Raw genomic sequence first — 12,530 nt, 5'->3', positions numbered from 1 at the left:
TCTGCTCTCCCAGACCCCCCAATGGCTGCCCCACCTGGCCCCATCCCCCACTTACATCCCCAGCCCCCCAACCCCAGGCACCATCACTTTAAAAATTAAAAAAAAAGAAAAAATGGGGAAAAAAAGCTTCTACTTACCTTAGAAGCAGGGGCTCTGGGGGCACTGGGGCCTCCTGGCAGAGTCCCCCAGGTAGCACAGGGCAGTGGGTGGGGGCAGAAGGGCCTGAGCTGGGACAACAGGGGCTGTCACTCTGCCCTTTGCTGTGTGGGCAGGGCCCCAGTGACCCTGATGGCAGCTGGACTGCTGGTAAGTGCTGGGGTCTTTTTTTTGTTTTGTTATGTACCATTGGTATGCTGAGGGGGGCAGGGATTGGGGGCCTCAGGGGGCTGGGGGGACTGGGGCCATGCAATAAAGAGATCAGGGTCCCCGGAGGGGCAGGCAGGGGGTGAGGCTATGCAGGAAAGGGATTGGGGGGGTGGGAGGGATGAGGCCAGGCAGGAAAGGTATCTGGGATTTGGGGGGAAGGCGAGCGATCAGCCAGGGCAAGGCTGGAGGGGGATGGGGTAGTGGGCAGAGCCAGCAGGGGTCCCCCCCATAGTCCCCTCCTCCATCCCCCCAACCCCTTACTTGCCAGCACTGAAGCCCTTGTGGTGCATATCACAGGCCAGCTGGGCACTGTGAGTATATCAATTTAGTTTCAGACTAAGAGGCAAGACTGACAGGCCTACAGTTGCCCAGGTCCTCTCTCTTCCCTTTTTTGAAGATGGGGGCTACGTTAGCTATCTTCCAATCACCTATACCTGTGACAGATCTCTGCTCCAATGCACGCTAATTAGCTCAATTAATCAAATCTGCTGCAAATCTACTGGAGAGTGTGAATTAGCATGCTCCAGCAGCATCTGAATCACATGTATTCAACTTCCCCTCATTTCAAAATGGCAGTGGGGGCACTTTCACTAAATCTTATTGAATGAGCTTTATTTAAAGTGCCATCGCCGCCATTTTGAAGCACAGGCTGAATACATGTGACACTGCGGGAACTTTAATTAGAGATGCTCTAAGAAAAGACAAGGTAGGATGGAGCCTGGAGCTGCTCTAAGAGTCATTCTAATTAATGCGCACCCCCCCACCCCCAAATCAATTGTATAAGTGCCCCTAGTGACAGTTCTGAGCAGTGCATATTAAAAGGGTATTAACCATTAATATGCAATTGCTCACAGCACATGCTCACTTTAGCATAGTCTAAAATTCCTTACTGTTATCACATGCTGCTTGTAAGATGTGCTCTCACCCTCTCTGATAGCTAAGAAGCTCTAACTTTTGTCTTTACTAATTTCAGCTATAGCAATCTGACATGGTGGGAAAAGGACAAGAAACTAAGTAGGAATTTCTTCTTCTTAACTTTTATAAGCTCCAGTCAGAAACTTAGTTTCTCAGTGCAGATCTATATGGCCTCTAGTTTCTGTGTGTGATTTTTAAGGTGTGTCTTAAGAGTATAAGACTTCGCAACACTCTAGAATTAGAGTGAAAAGTATAGGTGATGGTAGCAGAATCTACAACACAAAGAAATAAAACTTCTTAACCAGGCGGCAGTTCAAAGAAAATGTCATTCTGATTCCTGCTGCTATAAGATTGTCTATTAACAGTTGGGTATCCAGTGCTTCCAGATTGCAAACACAAATGGGAAAAGGCACATACAGCCTTAATCTGAGGGGTAGATATAATCTTTTCCATAGCCTCAGGTTGCTACCATCAAGCTGTCATTACCTCTGTCTTCTCTGGATTTCTCTTGTTTTCTCAGCTTCTCACCAAGTTATTAGGCCTTGCAATGAACCCAGATGCCAACTGTCCCCCCTCATCAACACAGGTCTCATCATCATTGGATGAAATAACACAGATTATAACACCTGCTTCTCTATCAACATCATATATGTCATCACTTTTTGAAGTGCACTCGTGTTTATATTGGACAGACAGACAATCCCTATGTGACAGAATGAATGGACATCACTCAGACATCAATTCCAGAAGGAACAAAAAGCCTCCGGCAGAACATTTTAACCTCCCTACACATTCAATCGCTGACCTCAGAGTAGCTGTTCTTAAGACAACAAAACTTTACAATATAACTTAAAAACAAAAGTTTAAAAATGTGAAATTGCAGAACAAATCACCCACAGACTAGATTTTGTTAAGCATGGCATAAGCAGACTATGGATTCTTATTCTGTCACGTGGGCTAGCTTTTATAACTGCTATGTATCTGTGGTTTTATCACTTTGTTTACTGCCCTGCCTTCCTCAGTGGTGCCCCCTTTCATTTCCCTTTCCCTATTCTTTGTATTTAAATGACTGCTTTCTATGTAGAATCCCTGCTCCTTGCAGGTCCATTCAGACCACCTGACAAGGCAAGCTGTTGCTTAGGAAAGCTTGTGACTGTCTAAAATAATTTGTTTATAAGGAGCCATTTTACCTTGCCTTCTACCTTACCAGTATTTCCTGTTCTGGATAAGATTAAATGGAGCTCTTCCTGGGCTACAGCACTGGAGATGTAGGGAGAAAATGTGGCCTTGCTGAAGTCAAGACCAAATATCCATTGATTCTAATGGAGCTGTGATTTCATTCAGAGTCATTTCTTTGCAGTTCAAAACATTACCATTTAGCTACACATCAGTGTCTCTTAACATAATCTCTCAGAGTTATGGGACTGCCAGTATTGACCATTGTACATCTGGACTGAATAAAACCCTCTGTATCAGGGAACAAGACCTAGTATATGTTGGGAAGAGTAGTGTATTACAAGAGAGATGCAGTAGATGAAGTAATATGTCTTTTTCACATATGGTTCTATTAATTTAAATGCCTTTTTCTTTTTTGAACAATTAAGCATTCTGAAAGAGTAACAGTAAAAACAGGCTATTCATACCCAATAGTACATATTGAGAAAATTATAAGCAAAAATTTCTGATAATTACTGCCTGCAGCTTATTGGAATGCAGAGAGAAATCAGAATGCTTTTATACCCTTAGGATTTAGCCAAAAAAATAAATTCAATTTTATTTATGTTGACAGTTTCATTAATTTTTTGGTATTGAAGTTGCATTTTGATTGAAGTTTCTACTGTAGTAGAAATTTTAATTTGTCTATATTGACCTTTCCTATTAGCAGAAAAGCTTCAAGAATAAAATCACTTCTTTCTTGTGTCCCAGCTCCCTAATGGGGTTTGTTGAGGATAAAATGGATACCTATATTATTAGCATAAAAGTGGAAAAATCTCAAGTGAATCAATACTCTTCTTTTATCTTTCTTTGTTTCCTTTTTCATTTCTTTAGAACAAAAAGAAAATCTGCTTGGTTATCTTTAAAAAAATGGCTCTATATTTCATTTTCACCATATCCTCAGTAGCAATTGGACATCAAACCTGATTCAAGTTCACACAGTTTATTGAACATGTATTTTCATTACTCTTTATACATGTATAATAAAACAACAAAGAATATAGTATTTGCACGTAGAACACTCAAAGGGGAATAGAACGAGGCATAAAAATCAATCAGGTTTAACTTTGAAATTTTCCACTGATTTTCATTCACATTGCTGGATATTTGATATTGCCGTGAACGCTGACAGTTCTATTGGAATATTTGTGAATGTTGAAGTTTAAAGTTTTAGCTATTAAAAAAGGAAGACAAGAACAAGAATAAGGAAAAGGTAATGTCAAAATTATTCACCAGTTACCATTGTTTTATAAGATGCTATGGTTCAGCTTCATCATCTAGCAACTTCAGTTGGGAAGTATGGGGGTTCAAAAGTGAATGAAAAATAGTATCCCTGTTAGAACAGACTTAAAAGATTTTTTGTTGTGGTTTTAGTTTTATTAACTATAGATTTTACCTGAAAACAGTTCTGAAGTTGCCTGAGTGTGGTATCTAATGGAACCAACATTTTCTCACTCCTAGTCTGCCTGAGGCTGGGAAGTGCAATTCCCTATCAATAAGATGACAGCTCCACTGAGAGAAACAACATCTTCATTCCTTGAACTGAAATACTTTTACACTGACAGGCACTGCTAAAATACCTTTTCAAAATTTATTTTCTTTCAATATTTAGCAACCTATCCAGTAACTTTTATTCACAGTTTAATTGACTGGAATTTGCCTTATAAGAGATAAGGATACAGGACTGCATCCGATGGGTCTAACTCTTCCTTGCCCTGGTGCAAGTGATAAGGAAGGAAGTAGAGCCACTGAGGAAGTACCCTGGACTTCAGAAAAGCAGATTTTGACTCACTCAGGGAACTGATGGGCAGGAACCCAAGGGTGGCCAGTCTGAGGGGGAAAGTAGTCCAGGAGAGCTGGTTGTATTGTAAAGAAACCTTATTAAGAGCACAGGAATGAACCATCCCATTGTGCAGGAAGTATGGCAGAAGACCAGCTTGGTATAGCAGAGAGCACTTCAGTGAGGTAAAACAAAAAAAGGAAGCTTATAGGAAGTGGAAACTTGGACAAACAACTAGGGTGGAGTATAAGAGTATTGCTTGGGCATGTGGGGATGAAATCAGGAAGTCCAAAATGCAACTGAAGCTGCAGCTAGCATGAAGGGTAACAATAAAGGCTTCTACAAGTCTGTCAACAAGAGGAAGATCAGGGAAAATGGGTCCTTTACTGAATGGGGGAGGCAACCTAGTGGCAGAGAATGCAGAAAAGGGTGAAGTGCTCAGTGCCTTTTTCACCTGTCTTCACAGACAAGGTCAGCTCTCAGACTACTGCACCAGGCAGCACAGTTTGGAGAAGTGAGCAGCCAACTGTGGCAGAATAATAAGTTCAGAACTCTTTAGAAAAGCTAGATGTGTACAAATCCATTGGCCCAGATGTGATGCACCCAAGGGTGCTGAGGTAGTTGGTCAATGTGACTGCAGAGCCTCTGGCCATTGTCTTTGAAAACTCACAGTGATGGGAGAGGTCCCAGATGATTGGGAAAGGGCAAATATGTGCCCATCTTTAAGGAACGGAAGAAGGAGGATCCAGCAAACTACAGACCAGTCAGTCTCACCTCTGTCAATGGAAAAATCATGGAGCATGCCATCAAGAAATGCATTTCTAAGCACTTGGAGGAGAAAAAGATGATTAGGAACAGTCAGCATGGATTCACCAAGGGCAAGCTGTGCCTGACCAACCTGATTGCCTTCTGTGATGAGATGACTGGCTCTGTGGATTCAGGAAAAGTAGTAGATGTGCTATATCTTGATTTTACCAAGGCTTTTGATACAGACTCCCAGAACATTCTTGCAAGCTAAGGAAGTACAGGTTGAAAAAATGGACTATAAGGTGCATAGAAAACTGGCTGGATCATCAGGCTCACAGGATAGTAATCAATGGCACAATGTCTAGAGGGAAGCCCAAATGGAGTGCCCCAGGGATTGGTCCTGGGGCCAGGTTTGTTCAATATTTTCATCAATGACCTGGAAGATAGGATGGTGTGCTCCCTCAGCAAGCTTGCAGATGACATCAAGCTGTGGGGAGTAGTAGATACACTGGAAAGTAGGACTAGGATTCAGAGAGACCTAGGGAGATAGGAGGATTGGACCATAAGAAATCTCATGAGGTTCAATATAAGCTTAATGTGAGCCAACAGTGTACCCTTGTTGTGAAGAAGCAGCCTTCAACTACAGCATACTGGTCTGCATCAGTAGAAGTGTTACCAGAAGATTAAAGGAAGTGCGTATTCCCTTCTATTCAACACTAGTAAGGCCACATATGGAGTATTGTGTCCAGTTTTGGGCCCTGCACTACAGAAAGGATGTGGACAAATTGGAAGGAGTCCAGCACAGGGCAACAAAAATGCTGGGGCACGTGACTTATGAGGAGAGGCTGAGGGAACTGGTCTTATTTAGTCTGGAATCCTGTGTACAGTTTTCTGCCCTCCCCTACCCTCCCCGCCCCCAAATACACACACACACACTACAAAAAGGATGTGGACAAATTGGAGAGAATCGAGTGGAGAGCAATGAAAATGGTGAAGGGACTGGACTACATGACTTGCAAGGAGAGACTGAGGGAACTTGTCTTATTTAGTCTAGAGAAGAGAAGACTGAGGGGGAATTTAATAGCAGCCTTCAACTATCTGAAGCATGTTTCTAAAGAGGATAGAGCTAGACTGTTGTCAGTGGTGGTAGATGACAGAACAAGGAGCAGTGGTCTTAAGCTTCAGCAAGGGTAGTTTAAGTTAGAAAAAGTTACTCAGAGAGGTTGTGGAAGCTCCATCCTTGGAGGTTTTTAATGCCCAGGTAGACAAAGTCTTAATTGGAATTATCTAGTTGGGGATGGTTCTGCTTTGAGCATGGGGTTGGACTAATGACTTCCTATGGTCCCTTCAAACCCTAATTTTCTATGATTCTATAAAACCTACAGCACCAACTGAACCAATCTAGTGAAAGTTAAAGGTGAATCAGCACCTATGATTCTTATTTCTCAAATATTTGGGTAGCTTTTAGTTTGCCTAAGGTGGTATTGTAATTATCTTGATTCTGAAGAAATACCAAATTTTAATGTCAAAGTAATATACAGTGAACAGCATACAATGGGATGCCAGAGCATTCCCTATCTACCTCGAAAGATGTCTTATTCACACTTGTGCACCTACACCCAATTCACAATCAGAAAGTAGAATAAGGATTTTTTTTTCAATTAATAGTGTTGTCCTAGAATTTTAAATTAAGATAGCTATCATGGGAGTTTTGCAATCACATAGTGGATAGAAGACCACAGCATTGCAAACATGGAGTAACAATAGGTAAACTACTGATAGTTTAGAATGGAAAATTCTTTTGGCCACAAAATGCTTCCTGTCCTTGAAGAGTAGGGTTAAATGAAATCTTCCCCTCACCCCCTTTCTTATTCTTCTTCTGTGTTTTAGCTCTTCTAGATTCTAAAAAAAGGAAATAACATAGAATTGTAGAGTACTGCTTTATTTTATTATGCATTATTTGTACAGGCATAAATCAAGGACATGGCCCCATTGTTCTTGGCACTGTAAAGCACATGGTCCAAAGCAGGTCCATATTATTGTATGCTTTAATTGATTCTTGGACAGAACAAAGAACATTATCCCAAGAGCAGCAAGGCTGCCAGTAATGAAATACCATGCTTTACAACCAATTGACTTTGCCCAAGATGTTCATAAGGCATAATGCATTTGCCATTGGATAGTGGGGAAAATCAGTCTGAGAAAAAGAAAAAAATCATTTTTATTGTGCAACATGCCAGGAACTAAACTGGACAATAGAGATAACCAAGAAGGCTCCCAGGTTCCATTTGCTGGAGTTCCATGCGGGCTCAGGTGGACTAGGAATGAGCTTTTTTTTAATTGGAAATGAAGAATGATCCTGTGTAATACTTAATGACATCCATATCGGGCATGTCTACATGTGACTATTAATGTTACACAATAAACACCAGTACAGTTTGCACCAGAATTTATTCCATTTGGGTGCCACATTTATATGGAGCCTGAGACCACAGGCCATTGAGCTGGACTAGGACAGCCCAGGTTGGCAGGGGGATGGGGTGGTCAGTCTGCCAGCCCAGGGATGCTCCTACCTGGCTCAATGTGCTGTGGAGGAGCTGGCTGGGTCATGAGAGTGCTACAGTGTGGACCTAGCCAGTAGACCTGTGTGAAGCAGCAAATATTCAATTAGGATTCAGATTCAGCTGATTTGGAAGGACAGTGATTTGAGTCACTGTCCTGATTTGATTTGGCTGATTCAGATTCAGAGATTCAGTGCCATTTCAGAGATTCAGCCATAGACTATAATGGGAAATCACTAAAATACCTATAACTTTGTCATTTTTGTTTAGACTTGGATGAAAACACCAGGGACGGCAGCCCCTTCTGATGGCAGGAATTCTGTCAAGTTTCAAGGAGATAGGTGCAGGGGTTTCGGTGAAAATGCACCTCAAACTTTTGAGCAAAACTCGTATCAGTTGTGTGTGTTAAGGGTTGTAGGCTGTAGCCATGTTGTTCTAAAGACATAAGCAGACAAGGTTCTTTGGGTCAATTTGATATATTTTATTAGACCAACTGAATAGTTGGAGAAATATATCTTAACAAGCTTTTGAATTTAAAAACGTTCGTCAGGCTGAGGAAGCATCTGCAGTTGGTGTGTGTGCTCTTCCTGGATGGAATGAATAGTAAAGAAGCCAGAGGCTGGTATGCATGCAAGGAAGTCAGTCAGTGAAAATGTAAATTGAGGTATCGGGGGTGAGAGACAGGTGGGGGGAGGGGGAGGAAGGGGGATGTAGCATGTAAAAGTGGAGAGGTAGTTGGGGAGTCAGATGTCAGGCAGGTTATCGACCGTCATAAATCCAATGTCTATACTGAGCCCATGAGTTTTTGTATTTAGTAGGTTGATGAAGTGAAGTTCATAGGCTCTTCTGTGAAAAGTGTTTTGTAAATTTCCCTTGAGGATCAGGGCTGAGATATTGGAGAGAGAGTGGTTTTCTTGTGAGAAATGTACCCCCGCTGGTCTTTAACAGATTTCTGATGAGCATTCATTCTGGTGCACAGTTGTTGTTTGGTCTCTCCTACATATTTCCATCAGGGAATTTGGTGTACTGGATGAGATGTATAACATTTCTGAAGGTGCAGCTGTAAGTGCCTTCCAAGAGAGACCTGCCTCTAGAGGAACTTTGAGAGAGCACAAACTCAGATTCCCCCTCCTTCCCTAGAGTTTCCTTAGCTATGGGACTCAGCTACTCTGCTTCCAGATCCAGTTCCTCTTCTGACACTGGAAGGCTCATGCTGGGAACTGAAATTGGGATGGAGACTGTCATGCTGGTGCTGGTAGTTATACTGGTGTTAGTGGAGGTGGTGCAGGTGCAGACACTGCTCCCACCTTCTTGGTCCCACTAGCAGCAAAAGACTCATCACTACCAAGAGAGAGGTTGCATCTATGTTTAGGGTGAGGGGAACTTGCAGCTCTCCCTCTTCCCCCTCTCCCTACCCTGCCAGAAGACCTGGCACCTGCCTTTCCAGCACACGTTATAATGTTTGGTGTGCTGCAAACTGTGTGTGTGTCTGTAATATATGTTGTGCTTTCCTGCACAGTGATGACACACTGTCAGGGAAAACACAGAAGAAGAGAGACTAGCTACCAAGAGACTAGATAGCACGTCAGAGTCTTTCAGGCACTGCTGGTCCAAGAGAAACAAATCTCAAAAAAGGCACAGATCACTTCATACACAGCCTTATGTGTTGTTTCTACGTCCCTCCCCCAGAGCACTATAATTTGAAGAGAACTCAGGGAAAGATCACAGTCACTGGCCAGCTACAGATGTCAATATCAAAGCACTTCCCCCCCCCCTTTCCCCTCCCTCTTCTCAGTTTCTGTTTCCTGCAAGCCTACCTTCCGAATCTCCAAATCTTTCTGAATCTTTTCTGAATCTTTCCGAATCTTTTCCAAATCAATTTGGATGATCCCAATTCGATTTGGAGATTTTAATGGGTCTCTCAATTAGATTTAGATTTGGAGATTTGGCCGCCAAATCTCCTTCAAATCAAATTGGTTACCAAAGTTTTACACAGCCCTACTAGCCAGCAGGCAGCTCCTGCATTGTAACACCCTCATGTCCCAGCCAGTCCCAGTTGCCATCTACATGTGCATTCCAGCAGAGCAAATAACACTGCCATAGAATAGTACAGTAAAAGCTGTGTGAACTGGCATTTTGCTAACTGGAATACTCTATTAACCAGAATTTCCAATGTCACCCAATACAAATCCTCACTTTAGCAACTGGAATCTTTGCCGAGTCTATCCAATATGCACATAAAGTTTTTCTGTGGTTTACTTTACTTAGTTACACTTCTGATAGAGAAGCTGCGGGGATGGGGTAGGGGGAGGGGAAAGGGATCTGTGTAGGGCAGGGTGGGCTGCCACTGCAGGCTGGGTCTGGTATAACTCTCAGATAACTGGAATTTTTAGATAACTGGCACCCCCCTTACGTTACTCATGCCGGATAAGAAAGCTTTTACTGTACTTGCGTTGGGCAGTACTAAACTATAGCAGATTTAATTAGTTTATACCCACCTAATAGCACTGTTCATGTAGACAGATGATGTTATACTGTGGAGCTAATTAGGCAACTCCACAGTAAACACCTCATTTAGATGCACCCACTGAGTAATAAGGGCAAAAATCATATATATATATAAAGTTAGTGATAAATGTGAGATACATACCTACATATCTACATCTGGCTTAACTTATTAAAACACTACATTGCACTTTGTACAGTTATCACTCTCATCACATAACCACATAACACATTTTAATAACTATAATAAATTGGTACCTTTTTGTAATAAAAGCATATCTTATTTCATAGATATGTTCTCGTAATACACTAATTTGAGAGAACTTGCATGAAATATATTTTAGTTCATAGCACTGAAGATGTTTATTTATGCTGTATCTTTTTTCCTTTTTCAGATGAGCTCTCATTATCCTCTGGAGTCTTCTGGAAGCTTTTATTACTTTAACAAGTGTATTCCTTTAGGCATTGGATTAAACAGACTCCCATCATCCTGCTATATGACACTTTTTTGTACTTTATGGATTCTAAAGTTTTCATTTGCATTTAATCACTAATTTATCAATAATGGTGACATGGACTGACAAGTGTATTATGCATCTTATTCATATAAAAAGAAAAAAATATTAATAATTGTTTGTTTGATTCTGAATATTTTGTCCTTCTCTTGTCATAGGTGATGGCTCAAAGAGGTGATATGTTTTAGTTAGTTAGCTGCTATAAGACTATATTCTATGGCTAGCATTATGCACTCCCCACACACATCCACACACATTAAACTTACTTTGCCTTTGCCTGCTGTGCCTATAAGTAAATACAAGTATTATCAAGATAAAAGTGTTATCCTTTAAAGGGAAAATAGTTAAAACAGTGTAGATACAAACTAAACAGTTACACCATTGAAAAAATGAAGGTAAGAACTGAAAATTTGCTAGCTTATTAATTGTAAGAGACCCCAAACCCAAAAAATTATTGTAAGAGGACATTCATTTGATTTAGGGTAAATAAGATAAATAGGGTTGAGTTTGTCCCTGTAAAATGGGTTTCAGTTACATTCCTGTGCAGAGTTTGGAGGACATGAGCAGTTAATCTAGAGTTAATTAAATGATGTAGAGAACTGGGTACAGAAACAGGTCTGGTTGACACTACAGAAGATCAAGCAGATAAGTATTTCTAACAGGTAGGTTGGTTTTAAACTACACAGTGAATTTGTAAGTTACACACAAGAGTCAATTGCTTAGTAAATATCCTCAAAACCATTTTTGATGCGACTGTCTTGAGTGAAATACACAAGAAAAACATTTGTTCCTGAATGTGTTGTAAATATTATCTCCTGGTAAAATGTTTTATTGTTACTGTTTCCTCAGTTTAGAGGGGGTAAAAGAATCTCTGCCTAAAGGTAAATTAGGAAGGGTCTGTATTCATGGTGTCACCATCAGATAGAACAAGAAAAATAGAATGGAAACACAACAATGAAATATTATCTTTTACTTGTCTTTCACCTACTTGTCACTAAGTAGGTTTCTCTACATAAACTTTTTTAGCAGAAGATCAGCAGCATCTATCTTTGTTTTCCTGCAGTCTCATTATTTAAGGCAATCTTAGTTATTCCCATTCTTAATGCTGTTTATCTCCAGCAGTATCACAAGGAGTCTGCAATCATCCTGGAGTTGGGCAGCTATTTGGTGGCAAATTCTGGCATTATTTTTGTTCCACTATAGGGCAAAAAACTTTTTCAAAATCTCAGAATGTTGCTTGTAACAGAAGGCCCTAATCATCCATTACCACCGCATTCATAATTTTGCTAATGATTTCACTCCTTTTTTCATAAAATAACACTATTTTTAATTTCTAAAACACATAAATAAGTTCTACTTTTTACAGCCTAGAATGAAAACAATTACTTACTCCCTCTAGTTATTTAAGCACTTTCAGTTCTTACCATTCCCAGTTTTAGACATATTGGGCACGCTTAATGCACAGTAAACTAATTCTGCTGCTCATTAACACCGTATGACAAAAACTGTGCTAATTTTCTAATGAGCAGTAGAATTAGCCAGTGAGCATTAAGCCTCACAAAAAGACCATGCACGTCTCTACTGGTATTAGCGCTGTCTTCTGCGCATTTATGTAGTACCTCATATTAGAAGTATTAAACTTAATGCACAGTAGCAATGGTGCATTAACACACATGTAAATATCCCCACTGTGTGCATATAAACATGCAATTAATACAAAGCAATTAACTCCAGCGCAGTTCACACCAGAGGACACAGGACACATCCTGGACACAGGATCCACATGTGCAGCAGCAATTTGAGCTGGGGTAATGCAGGCCCCTGATTGGCTGGGCTGACTGCAATGTATGCCCCTGGTCATTATCTGCACATGCCTTTTGACTCTGAAAAGTACTCGACTGTATGCCCCTGGTCACTATCTACACA

General features: G+C 40.9%; 1 long non-coding RNA gene across 1 annotated transcript in view; it reads left to right on the top strand.

Moving 5' to 3' along the window:
* The window catches only part of LOC109299856, a 7,321-nt gene extending 6,524 nt beyond the window's left edge, over positions 1-797 (top strand). The window contains exon 3 of the long non-coding RNA XR_002098031.1: positions 708-797. This is a non-coding gene — a long non-coding RNA (uncharacterized LOC109299856). The remainder of the gene's footprint in view (positions 1-707) is intronic.
* The last annotated feature ends 11,733 nt before the right edge of the window (positions 798-12,530 follow it).

Source organism: Gavialis gangeticus, unplaced genomic scaffold, assembly GCF_001723915.1.
Source record: "Gavialis gangeticus isolate Ggan-Ray unplaced genomic scaffold, GavGan_comp1, whole genome shotgun sequence".
Classification (NCBI taxonomy): Eukaryota; Metazoa; Chordata; order Crocodylia; family Gavialidae; genus Gavialis; species Gavialis gangeticus.
This window is presented reverse-complemented; position numbering and strand designations above follow the sequence as displayed.